The sequence below is a fragment of the Aulonocara stuartgranti genome (assembly GCF_965226115.1).
Source record: "Aulonocara stuartgranti genome assembly, chromosome: 3".
In the NCBI taxonomy this organism is placed as follows: Eukaryota; Metazoa; Chordata; class Actinopteri; order Cichliformes; family Cichlidae; genus Aulonocara; species Aulonocara stuartgranti.
The window spans coordinates 67,487,019-67,501,023 of record NC_138941.1 but is presented as its reverse complement, the minus strand read 5'-3'; the positions used below and the strand labels follow the sequence as shown (position 1 = coordinate 67,501,023).

The 14,005-nt window shown below is 39.9% G+C and overlaps 2 protein-coding genes across 4 annotated transcripts in view; one reads left to right on the top strand and one right to left on the bottom strand.

Moving 5' to 3' along the window:
• LOC309695629 (uncharacterized protein) overlaps positions 1-14,005 on the top strand; it is a 409,672-nt gene that overhangs the window by 72,244 nt on the left and 323,423 nt on the right. The gene's annotated exons all lie outside the window — the stretch shown is intronic.
• Positions 1-14,005, bottom strand: part of LOC309694288 (uncharacterized protein) — a 79,239-nt gene that overhangs the window by 18,646 nt on the left and 46,588 nt on the right. Inside the window, exons 1-6 of one of the 3 annotated variants that reach the window (XR_014272836.1) lie at positions 11,934-12,135; positions 10,872-10,974; positions 8,604-9,443; positions 1,946-2,114; positions 1,102-1,583; positions 394-983 (exon numbers count right to left, since the gene is read on the bottom strand). The exons of 1 other annotated variant lie outside the window; for it this stretch is intronic. The gene's annotated coding sequence lies outside the window, so the exon portion shown is untranslated. Of the gene's footprint in view, positions 1-393; positions 984-1,101; positions 1,584-1,945; positions 2,115-8,603; positions 9,444-10,871; positions 10,975-11,933; positions 12,136-14,005 lie in introns of those variants that run through there. One more of the 3 variants, XR_014272835.1, reaches the window with a different exon arrangement.

Below are 14,005 nucleotides of genomic sequence, written 5' to 3'. Positions count from 1 at the left end.
CAGCACTTTCTGCACCTGCATAAACTCCAGGACACATTTACTAACGGTGTTTGTTGCTGTATGTGCAGCTTTGAATTTTTTAATAATATATATTTTGTTAATATTTTGGCTATGGTGTCTTGTTATGAAATGTAAAAGAGTAAAAGTGTTGTTAGCATGTGCTTCAAAGATAAGTTTGACTGGGAAACTCAAAGCTCAATTGGCTGTATCAGCAGAAATTCACTGCAGCCTATGTAATATTTCATGCATCATAATTTATTCTACTCTATCTTGCAAATACATATTTGTGTGGCAATGTCATGCACAACACACACAACTATTAGATCCTTAAGATCAAACCCGTGTCATTGTTTTGGTCCACTGCAGTGCAGTAGTAAAAAAAGAATAAGTGAAGTGTCCACAAATGGCCAGGATAGAGCACAGAGTGTTAATGTTTAAAATGTATAAAAATATTATTGATTACAATTCTTTACTGTTAATATCAACAATAAGCTTTTTATTTTGAAAATACAAGTTTTAAAAAAAATGCTGTTACATTTACATTTAATGCTGTTACACTGTAATCCTTTATTATAAGTATGGACACAGAATAAAGTGAACAACATTTTGAAATAAGTTTAATTGGAATTTTGTACTATGTAAAAAACAAAACAAAAAAACAACAACGACGACATATTAAACAAACAAACAAACACAGCCAGTGCCTTCATTTGTCCATTACATGTCATAGCACTGACCCTTAGTCCCTGCTCATCAGCACATGCTTTCAAAAAGAGCTCCATGTCCTCTGCAAACTGAAAAACAAAGAGGAACAAGTCCCTTGCTCCAGTGTCTTCTTCCTCTGACATGTCTCTTAAGACCCTCTGCTGGTCCCCTTGATTTAAGGACAGATATTTTGGCATTGTTACGTGTCCACGGAAAAGTGCCTTATTTTGGACAACCCACTGCACAGCAGGACGCAGATCTTCAACAACTGCTGGCTCCTGTGTCAGGCAAATGGGGATAAAAACATAGTTATTTCTCTGTTGCAGAACAGTTTTTAACAGTTATTCAAATGTCACTAACCATGTAATTACACTACTGTTTAAAGTGAATACTGACCTGACTGACTTCCTGGAACTTGTGCTTTTTCAGTCTGAAAATGGGCACGTGTTGTCCTTCAAGCACAGCTTTGGCTTCCTCTCTCCAGTGTGCAAATAGCTTGCCAGAGCTACGAAGAGTAAGGCCACAGTGAGGGCATGTCATTTTCATGGACTTTCCATCAGCTGCAGTTTTATTGAACACAGAGGGTAGAGCATATGAATGTTCTAACAAAGACTCAGAAAATGGTTCAGATACCGAAGACAAAACCTTGGGGGGGAGCCAGGGCTCCTCGAAGAGTACTGCCGGAGGAATACGGGTCTCCTTGGAGAGTTCAGCGGGGAGCAGTCCTGATAATGGTGGCTGACTTGGCATTGAAGAATGCTGACAAGACAATATATGCCTTGCCATATCCCCACGCCGTATGATTGTAATCTTACAGACAGGGCGGTGAAAGTGTCCTGTTGTCCTACGAGGCAGCCTGCACCGGCATATCATTTTATCTGTAAGAGAAAAACAAACAAACAAACAAACAAACAAACAAACAAACAAGTAGACAGACGTAATTTAAATGTAGTTGTATAGAATGCAATCAATTTGTCTAGCAATCAGATTGTACATGTTAACAAAAACATCTAAGCCAACCTCAATAATGAAAGCAAAATGGTATGGATCACAAAAGTTATGTCAAGAAAAGTGGTGAAAAGTAAATAAAAATATATTTTATAAAAACACTATTTTTGTTGCAGATGAATGCACTGAACTGTACAATATCAACAGCAACTTTTAAGTCAACAAAGATACTGCAGAAGTGCTTAAAAAAGTGCATATTTATAACTATAAAGTATATTTAATACAAACATACCTTTGAAAGGCAAAGCATTTTTTATATGCACACTTAGATGCTCCTCAATCTTTGCCCTGACAGTAGGGCTGAAAGTGGGGCACAGAGGGCAGTGAAAGAGTCCTCTGCAACACGTGTTGCATTCCTGCAATTCTGGCTTTAAGCCCGAATTCCAGATTGATATGTGCATCTAAAACAGAGAGAGAAACAGACAGACATATAACAGTCAATTGAACAGGGGCTAACTAAAATCTGGGCAATAAAAAAGCTGTACAGAAAAGAATGATGAATAGAAGTATTGATAAATATATAAATCTGTTTGTGACGAAATTTACAGTGTTGACGCTAACCAAAGGTGTCACAAGTACACACGTTCCTTACTACAGTTTAGATACCTCTGTTTAAAAAGCACTGACTCGACTTTTTAGTTAAGTCGAAGTAAGAAGTACAGGGTCTAAAATATAATTTATGTACAAAATTTTGAAGTAATCTTGCGTCCAAAGCACGCGTGCGGGGGGCTGATTTACAAATGTACGGATTACAAAGTACAGATACGCGTGCTAAAATGTGAGAAGTAGAAGTATAAAGAAGTATACAGTAGGCACAAAAAAGTACAGCAGTAAAGTAAAGATACCAGAAAATTCTACTTAAGTACAGTATTGAAGTATTCATTATTTTGCATCTCTGACGCCAACAATAAATCATACTCTAATGCAAAATGTGTTTTTTGCTTCTTCTCGCCCACAGAAGTCGTTAATCCAGCTCTCTTACTTAAACCAGGCCCAGGAAAAAACATATCTGTGTGTTTCTCTGCCATGGAGCACGATGAAAAAACATTAAAATAAGGAGGAATGTTGTTGTAACGCAAAAAAAGTGGCAACATGATCATTGTAAGAAAACTAGACGATTCCTAGAATTATGAAATCACTAACGGCAAATTTATTTAAGAAAGACTTAACCAACCTTTGCGATCAACTTGTAAGACTTCCACGGTATCCATGCGTGTTTACGGCTAGTGTGGAGGTCACGTGCTTCCGGCTACTGTGGAGGTCACGTGTTTCCGGTTACTGTGGAGCTCCACAGTGGCTGCAGCCAGACCCTTCTCCCTTTTTTCAAGAGCGTCTGGCTGCACCCACCGGTGAGCGCCATATTGCGACCTCCACACTAACCAGAAACACGTGACCTCCACAGTAACCGGAAACACGTAACTTCAGTTAAATCGACTTTGACAGCTAAAACGAAATTGTGTTTTTTTACTATTCATGCAGCTGATAAAGAAATTTGGTTCTAATTTTTTTTTTTAACAATATGGGTTTATTAAAAAAAATCCATCTCTTCAGCTTGTTCGTGGAAAAAGTGTCCATGTGTTATGTTTTTATTTCTTTGCTACTTTTTCTGCATAAAGGTTTTTTCATAAATATAAACTAGTCATTACTTTTTACATTTTTAATCCTTCAAACACCTTTTTCTAGTACAATGCACGTGTTTGAAGACAACCTCAAAACTCACCATTTCATATATCAGCAGTGCTACTGGAAATTGTTGTACAGTGGTCCCTATATATATGTTCTGGAAACGATATATCCATAAAGTTAATGTCAAACAGGAACTTTTGATATTGCTTTGTAGATGCTGGTGTTGCATGTTGACTGGTTTAAAAAGTCAAGAGTTTTTGTCTGGGATCATTTTCTTATGTGCTACTAAAAAGTTAAAAAATCTCTGTTTTCTTTGTTATACTTAAGGATGACATTGATGCTCGAAGGGAGGCCCTCATCAAAGTGCTCCACATGTGTGTGAAAGACAATTGCAACATCTTGGTGCAGGAGTTCATGGTGAGTGTTTTATGAGTAGATTGTGGCTTTGCAACATTTAAAAATGCATTTAGTTATCCACTTGATCCTCATTGGACTGGTTAGGACCAGTAGTCCTCTTTAATATTTGAAGTTCACATGAGGCCTGGTAGTGAACTCTTGAGGCCCCACCCCCACCCCTGTATTAGGGGTCACATCAGTGTGAAAAAACTTTAAATTTGTCATTCTAGTGAACAAAGGAAAATCCCACCAATATTTACATTAGCTTTTGTTTGAAAAAAAAAATGACCAACTGACCAACAGCTAACCAAATTGTGAGGCTGAAAGTCTAAATTCTAACATCTTCTGAGTGACATAACCTGGATTTCTGATGGGCCGGTGTCTTTCTAACAAAAACTAATGTAAAGCATTTTAAATTATTATGTTTTTCACTCTCTCTTAGAAACTCTGTTAGACCATGAATGGCAGCATGGCAGGCCACTCTTTGGCTATAGCTATTTACTATGTTGCTTGCATTGGTTTAAATTAATCTACCATTAGAACTGGTAGATTCAAAAGAGATGAGTTTAAAAAGGAATCTTAAAGAAATGTTTTGTGTTTAACCAGGACTTGACTGAGGCTACTGCACAGATTGAGAAAACCACAATGAACATCTGTCTCCAGAGGATGCGCCAGGCAATGACTTTTCTGATGTTGGCATCATCATCGAGGGTATAGTAGTTCTTCAAGATCTGGATAACGTGACCTTTGCAGTAGCCATGCTGTTTGGACTTTTTTTATTCCTTCAATATGAGTTACCCATCACAAATCTGCTACATTTTTGAGGTGATTCAAAGGGTGTAATGGAGTAGCAACTCAGCTCTCAAGAAAAGCTCACAAGACAAAACTGCTCCTGCAAGGAAAGCTCACTGTTATGCATGTGAGGTGATCAGCTCTAGGTGAGAGGACATTTAAATCTCACACTTGTTCTGCTGCATTTTTCAAGTTCAATTCCAGAAACAGATCGCAGGGTTCATTTTTATATACTCTGCAACTGCCATGAGGACAGGGCCATTTTTTTAGTTGTTGTTTGTTTTTCCTTTTGCTCTGTACAAGTTCTCTGTTTGTCTGTTTGTATTTTTCTTTCTTTTACTAGTGAAGAGATGTAGCGTGAACAGTTATACAGTCTAAATATCCCATATGGGTCATGTGAAATGGTATTTTCAGTTTCATTCGGTTGATGTAAAGAACGTTGAATATTTCTAAGTGTGCTGTTTTGAACCAAGATGTCACAGTATGATCAGTGCTGTAATTTTTGACAGTCACTGTATCAATGTTATTTTTGCGTCTCTTGAATAAAGGTTTTGACCTGCAAGTGCTAAATTCTTTAGTTATTGGGGTAAAATGGGTAATGTTAATAGGGAGGTGTTTGCCAATTCAGTAACCTAATTCAATGTTAATGGAAACTAACATTACCTCAAATTGTTTAGTTATAATTGTTGTTTAACTGAATCTTGATGTCACAGGCCTTAAATAGAATGTTTTGTATTGTTCTTTCCCAAGATGGTTACTTGCAGAGATGGGCAGTAACACGTTACTTGTAACGGGTTACTGTAATTCGATTACTTTTTTCAAGTAACTAGTAAAGTAAGGGATTACTATTGCAAAAACGGTAATTAGATTACTGTTACTTTCCCGTAGGAACGCTGCGTTACTCCGTTACTAAAACCGTGATTTTTTTGCGAGAATGTCTCATGACAGTGACGTAAGCAAGTGCAACGTTCACGACAACAGCTGTGTGCAGATCAACAGTGGATCATATATCAGTGCGGGAGAGGGTATGAGCGTGCAGCATTTAAAGCGTGAAAGTACTGACCTTATTTTAAGTTTGATTCCATAAAAATTGACAAAAACATTAGTGTCCGTTGTGGGTGGGAAGAAAACTTATTTTTACAGTGAAAAAAGCCCCCTAAACTTCCAAGAAAGCACCGAGTGCGCAACAACGTAATGGGAAATTCACAGAGAAACTGCTGGATTCTTCCACTGACTGCTGCGGCACACCTGCACCAGGATAAACCTCCGCCTACCCTGCTCCTGCTTTACAGGTGAAAATAAGGCAACAGGACCGCTAGTCTTTGACTTTATTTATTTTCTGCTGTGTTTTACTTGCATCTATTTGAAAGAGTGAGTGTAAACACACAAAAAAAGATTTTATTTTATGTGCTGGAATGTGCAGAAAATAGGTTTAAATATTAAACAAATTTCTTCCAGTCAGAGAATGTTGCATATAATTAAAATTTTCTTGATGCATAAAGTTAAAAGGTTAAAACTAATAAAACAAGTTTCAAAAAGGGCCTTTTCCATTTGATTACATTTTGTAAATGGCCTGCATTTGTATAGCGCTTTTCTAGTCCCTAAGGACCCCAAAGCGCTTCACACTACATTCAGTCATTCACCCATTCACACACACATTCACACACTGGCGATGGCAAGCTACATCGTAGCCACAGCTGCCCTGGGGCGCACTGACAGAGGCGAGGCTGCCGGACACTGGCGCCACCGGGCCCTCTGACCACCACCAGTAGGCAAACATGGGGTTAGTATCTTGCCCAAGGATATTTGGCATGCAACCAGGAGGCAGCCTGGGATCGAACCACCGACCTTCTGATTAGTGGCTGACCTGCTCTGCCATCTGAGCTACAGCCACCCATGATGATGGATTATGGTACCGGCCTGCTTCAAATCCACCTCCATCGTCCCGATACCCAAAAACTCCAACCCATCTTGCCTCAATGACTACCGCCCAGTAGCACTCACCCCCATCATCACTAAGTGCTTAGAGCAGCTGGTCCTAGCACACTTCAAATCCTGTCTCCCCCCCACCCTGGACCCCCACCAATTCGCATACCGCCAGAACAGGAGCACAGAGGATGCAGTCTCCATCGCACTGCACTCTGTCCTCTCACACCTGGACAACAACAACACCTACGCCAGAATGCTGTTTATAGACTTCAGTTCAGCATTCAATACAATCCACCCCTCACAACTCATCAGGAAACTGACAGACCTGGGCATCAGTTCCCTCATCTGCAAATGGTTACTGGACTTCCTGACCAACCGCCCCCAACATGTCCGGCTGGATAACCACTGCTCATCTACCATCACAATGAACACCGGTGTACCACAAGGCTGTGTGATGAGCCCTTTCCTCTACTCCCTCTTCACCCACGACTGCAGACCTGCTGATGGTTTCAACACCATCATTAAGTTTGCAGATGACACCACGGTGATTGGCCTCATCAGTGACAACGATGAGGCCGCCTACAGGGAGGAGGTGGATCGTCTGGCTGAGTGGTGCGACACAAACAACCTGCTGCTTAACACCGAGAAGACCAAGGAGCTCATCGTGGACTACAGGAGGAATGCTGATCCACATCCACCCATCCACATTAAGGGGACGGCTGTGGAGCGTGTGAGCAGCTTCAAGTTCCTGGGAGTCCACATCTCCGAGGATCTCACCTGGACGACCAACTGCTCCAAGCTGGTCAAGAAGGCTCACCAGCGCCTCTTCTTCTTGAGGACTCTGAGGAAGAACCACCTGTCCTCAGACATCCTGGTGAACTTCTATCGCTGCACCATCGAGAGCATCCTGACCAACTGTATAACAGTCTGGTACGGGAACTGCTCTGCCTCGGACCGGAAGGCGTTGCAGAGGGTTGTGAAAACTGCCCAGCGCATCGCCGGAGCACCACTTCCTGCCATAAAAGACATTTACAGGAAGCGGTGTCTGAAAAGGGCTGGGAAAATCATCAAAGACCCCAGTCACCCATCACATGGACTCTTCACCCTCCTGCCCTCTGGGAGGCGCCACAGGAGCCTCCGGACTAAGACCACCAGCTACCGGAACAGCTTCTTCCCCACAGCTGTCAGACTCCTGAACTCTGCCTCCTGACATCTGACCCACGTTAAACTCATGGACTGAACATACACACCCCCACAATGGACAACTGTACCCTCAAACACACAATAATAACATGGAGTGAACCACCACTCACAACCACTAGCACTTTATATAGCCTCTGTAGGAATTATATCTCACTTATCTTAACTGCACTACTGTATAGCTCTGTGTAAATAATCATTCTGTACATTCGATAATCTTTAATCCTACAACTGTTTACAACTTGCATAGTTCCCATTTCTGTATAGCTGTATATCTCAGATTTCTGTAAAGTTATTTATTTCATATTCTGTATAGTTTTTCATATTTATATCCTGTTCATATCCTGTACATAGCTTGTACTCACTACAGCCTGTACATACTTAGTTATAGAATATTCACAACATACTTCATACCGTGTACATTATAACATACCATAATAGACCCATTTCTGTAATATACTTACATATCTATACTATTGCTAATATATATTGTAATATACCTATATCACTAAAGCACTTCTGGATGGATGCAAACTGCATTTCGTTGCCCTGTACCTGTGCAATGACAATAAAGTTGAATTCTATTCTAATTCTATTCCTTTAAGCTCATGTCCAGTGGTGAAGGATGACCCACACTAATCACAGATGTGCTTTATCACCACACTGTGGAAGAGTTTGTGTATTTTAATGTACTTGGTATGTGGAAGCTTCTCCCACATTCTTTGCAGTAGTTCATTTTGTCTCCAGTGTGTCTACATTGATGTGGTTTTAGGTCCCATAATTGATTGGAAGCTTTTCCACAAAGCTTACAAAGAAACTCTTTCCCACCACCACAGTGACGACAGGGTTGAGAACTGGATCCATCTGTGTTGCTCTGCTTCTAATCAATATATTATAACACTGAGCTTACCGAGGTTAAAATAAAGAGACAAAAAAAAAATCCATACCTCACAGTAACTGCACTTGTAGAGTTACTTTCAGGAGTGGATCTGTTGGTGTTTTTTCAGCTGATGTGGAGCTTTAAACGTCTTCTCACAAAGGTCACATTTATAAGGTCTCTCCTCAGTGTGGGTAAACATGTGTTGTTTTATCTGTGCATCTGTTGGAAACAGTTTCCCACACTGATCACAGCAGTAAACACAATTTCCAGTGTGAATCCGTAGGTGAATATTTCGGTACCGTTTGTCGCTGAAACTTTTGCCACAAAAGTCACAGCTGTACGCCTTAATTCCAGAGTGGGCAATTAGATGCCTCTGTAAGTTGCTATTTCAAGCAAAAGACTTTCCACACAATTCACAGCTGTAATTTTTAACTCCACTGTGGACGAGTTGGTGTATTTTTAAGTCTCCAGCCTTGGTAAAAGACTTTCCACACAAGTTACAGCTGAAAGGTTTAAATCCACTGTGGGTGAATTGGTGTGTTTTTAAGGTTCCAGCCTGGGTAAAAGAATTTCCACATAAGTTACAGCTGTAAGGTTTAACTCCACTGTGGACGAGTTGGTGTATTTTTAAGTCTCCAGCCTTGGTAAAAGACTTTCCACACAAGTTACAGCTGAAAGGTTTAACTCCACTGTGGATTAATTGGTGTGTTTTTAAGCCTCCAGCCTGGGTAAAAGACTTTCCACACAAGTCACAGCTGTAAGGTTTAACTCCACTGTGGATGAGTTGATGTTTTTTTAAGTTTCCAGCCTGAGTAAAAGACTCATCACAGCTGGAGGTTTTCTCTCCCTTTCTTCTGTGAGGTTTGTCGGCCTCCTGAGAGCGCTGACTTCTTGCTGCATGTTGGTCCTGCAGTGACAGAGATACAAACAGAGGCAGTGAGTGAAATGCAGTCGTGGAACAAACTGAAACTCCCTCCGTTGGTGGAATCAAACATGTCAACAAAGACATTGATGGTGTGTTACCATCACCTTCTGGTCATAGTATCACATTACAATGATGTGCTTCAATGAGAGTTGTAATGAAAAGTACATTATTGAAGAAATACTGATCAGTGGAGAAAATCTTTCACTTCATAAATAATTATGAGTTGAACTGATGATATTGTTGTTTATATATATTTATTATTTATATGTGCTGATAAAATATGACCTTTGTATGTTCTTTTAACTTCTGCGGTTTTTGGTTGAGAATGTAGATTCAGTATAGAGATTGAAAATATGACGTAAAACCACAAAGGATTGTGGGTATGAGTGGCAAGCGGTACTAGCGCAGTCTTTCACATGAAAACAGTCACACAGCAATAAAAAGAAACACAAAAAATGGCAAGAAGCTGTTGTATTATTAACTGCAATAGCCGATCACATGACAGCCACGGGAATCCGACGAGTAAAGAGATCGGTTTTTATCAGATTACATCATGGAAGAGAAATTGTTTAAGCCATGTTTCCGAAGAAACAAAGAGCTGACGGATGGCCTTGATTGCAGACCAAATATAACGTTTCAGAACACTCCAGCTCACATGTTAGTCTGCTCCAAGCATTTCCACAAAGGTAAGTCTTCTGTTGTAGTTATTACGTAATTTATAATAACATAATTGTTGATGTAGGTTACAAATAAGTCTTATATTGATTTGAATTGAATTTGTTGCGCTCTGCTGCTTTGTTCACTGTGGCTTTGCGGGCTAACGTTTGTTGTGTTTTGTAGGAAAACCAGCTTACAAAGTGCAGGAATGTACAAATCACCAAAGTAAACTGGACTTGGGCTTGTTGCAGGGACCTGAAGTTACTAAACATTTTGTGAGTGTGTGCACTCACACTTAGGACTATATAATAATAAATATGTGCGTGATGAAAGTTGGGCAGCACAGTAACATCCTTATTCCACTCTGTATGCTTGTATGGGTCTAACCCTTTCATTCAGATATTTTCCTTGTACTTTTTTTTATGCCTTTTCGTCAACTCTGTCTTTGTACAGACCTGCCGTGTTCACCATCGTTTTGTACATAACTGTTTTTGAGGCTAATAAAATGCAAGTTGGGATTAAAAGCACAAAATTTATGATTACAGGTGCTGGAAATGCTAGTGCTTGATGCGGTGTATTGATTTTATTGCCACTCGTACCCACAATGAAATGCGCGAAAGTCACATGGTCTGTCAATCTCTATATATGGATGAGCCCAGGATGGAAATATAAAGCTGGTGTTAAAGAGTTTTTAAAAACCAACCAGCTGTGCACACAGTTTCGATAACAATGTAACTGTGATATTTTTCTCACTTTTTGTGTTGAAGTCATTGTTTCCTCTGTAGTGGCTGAGCTGAGTCCAAATGGCTGAAATTGTTCCTCTGCTGCTCCACCAGACTCTTCTGCTGTTACTCAGCTGGGGCACAAAAAAGTATATATATTTATTGTATTCCAGATAAAAAAGAAGCAGAGCAAATAAACATTACTACACTCCTTAGTGACAACAAGACCTATGAAGCTTCAAGGTGAAAGCCCAGGTGAAAGCCTTGTAGGCCCTACAAGCACCTGAAAGGATAAAAGCCACTGACTACCCCGCACATCACCGCATTTACCCAGGGGATGCTACACCCTGTATATATGGACTTCCATAGTTCCACAAAGGAGTCCCGCTCAGAAACATTGGTAGCAGTATAAACTCAGCCACCTACAACATTTCCAAGCACCTCATAAAACATTTCAAAAATCACTTTGTTAATGTGGAATTCAAAAATGACTTTACAAATGCAGAATTTATTCTACAATTCATTATCTAAGCACAGAATTCTGTTTTTGAAGTGTGTGGCTATTGTATTCCTCCATATAGGGGGAGCAAAAATCAGATAGGAAGTGGCACACATCATGAGGGGGTACCTGTTAACAACAAACAGTGTGGTTGGCTAAGTTAACTTGCAAACAGGAGTTAGCTGTGCCTGACTACGATAGAGACTTCTTTCTTTTTTAATGTTAATGAAACAACAAGCTAGCAGTAGAAACTTAATTCGAAATAAGAAGTTCTGCTATCAGCAATAAACATATGGGGACTGACTGGACTGATAATGGGGACAAATGTTTGACTGACTTTACACTGATATGCAAGATTGCACCTTCTCCACCCAGACAAGGAAAAGGGTGGATGTATGCATGTTTTTCAGGAGCAGGAAGATGACAGCAACATCCTAGGGTCGCATAAGCTTGTGGGCCATGCAGACTTAATCTTGTAGTTGTTCATTTCTGTCTGTATTTACCAGCGGTATGTTATTCATGATGTGGTGGCAGATTTCTTTTCTTATGTATTAATCAATTTTCACATTAGTAATAGTAATATTATTTCCTCACTTTAGTGTTCACCAGTTGTATTCATGCATGTAGAATGCTATCACAAGTGGACCCCTTGTTATTGCACCTTCACGGTGGACCCATTGTAGACTGGAAGATCTCCAGACATCCTGCTTTAAGGGAGGTTACGGGTGGTCATAACCTTTCTAAGAGATGGAGAAGGTCAAGGATGAGCTGGACTGAAAAACCCATCTCCATAGAGACTGTGTCAGCTCCCAAAAAGACAAAAAACAAACTAAAAACCAGCAATAAACAACTTAAACATAAACAATTACAAAGAAAGAACAATACAGTATCCACATCTGAACCAAAGAGTAAAACAGTGAAATGTGGATTATTAAATATTAGGTCTCTCTCCTCCAAGTCTCTGTTAGTACATGACTTAATAATTGATGAACAAACTGATTTACTCTGCCTTACAGAAACCTGGTTGCAGCAGGATGATTATGTTAGTTTAAATGAATCAACACCCCCGAGTCATTCTAACTACCAGAAATCTCAAAGCACAGGCCGAGGGGGCGGTGTGGCAACACCAGCCTATTAATTAATGAAAGACCAAGACAGACTTTTAATTCATCTGAAAGCCTGATGCTAAGCCTTCATCCCCCCCCCCCCCCCCCCCTTCTTAATTCAGATAAAACTGAGGTTATTGTACTCGGCCCTGAAAATCTTAGAAATATGGTGTCTAAGCAGATTCTTACTCTGGATGGCATTACCTTGGCCTCCAGTAACGCTGTGAGGAACCTTGGAGTCACTTTTGACCAGGACATGTCCTTCAACGCACATATTAAACAAATATGTAAGACTGCTTTCTTCCATTTGCGCAACATCTCTAAAATTAGAAATATCCTGTCTCTTAGTGACGCTGAAAAACTAGTTCATGCCTTTATTACTTCCAGCCTGGACTACTGTAATTTATTATTATCAGGATGTCCAAAAAACCAGAGGTGTGGACTCGAGTCACATGACTTGGACTCGAGTCAGACTCGAGTCATTAATTTTATGACTTTAGACTTGACCTGAAAAAATGTTCTAAGACTTGTGACTTGACTTGGACTTTTACACCAATGACCTGGGACTTGAATTGGACTTCAACCGGTTTACTTGAAAAGACTTGATATTTCATCCCAAATATAAAATTTAACATGCATATTATATAGAGATTGAAAATGTGAAGTCATTCAGGGGTAAAACTGCAAAGGATTCTGGGAACTCGTGGCAAGAGGTACTAGCGCACGCATGCTTTCAATTGAAATCAGTCACACAGCGATAAAAAGAAACACAAAAAATGGCAAGAAGCCGTTGTATTATTAACTGCAATAGCCGGTCGCATGACAACCACGGGAACCCGACGGGTAAAGAGATCGGTTGTTATCGGATTACGTCGTTGAAGAGAAATTGTTCGAGCCATGTTTCCGAAGCAACAAAGAGGCAACTGGATTGCAGCCATTCAAAGACCAAATATAACATCTCAGAACACTCCAGCTCACAGGTTAGTCTGCTCCAAGCATTCCCACAAAGGTCAGTGTTTTGTAGTAGTTAATACGTCATTTTTCTTAACATAATTGGTAATATAGGTTACAAGCAAGTCTGGCTCTGAACAGAAATTGCCGCGCTATGCTCCTTTGTTTATTGTGCATAAATAGTGAATTGTCCTGACACAATATTGCGTTTCGCTTCTGTTATTACCATGGTACATTGACAAAAACATGTACATTTATTCACAGGGTAAAACAGGTTTTTGTATCACCAATTGCCCAGTGCGATTACAACATACAATATTGTCAAAGGAGCTTGCAAAGAAAAGCGTCTGGACTTCTTTAAGTTACTTGAAGTTTTCAAGTAACTTAAAGAAGTCCAGACCTGGATGACTGAGAACCTTCACAGACAACATACAATATTATTGTCACTGCTACATTTCTGTGATGAACCAGAAATTATTTCCACTACTAATTAATTACCGTTGAGCTCAAAGGTTATATTGATAAACTGTTAACGAATGTGTATTTATGACGACGATTTGTGAGACTGGTAAACTTATGATACGTACGATGGTCTTTCGTTCTACACGG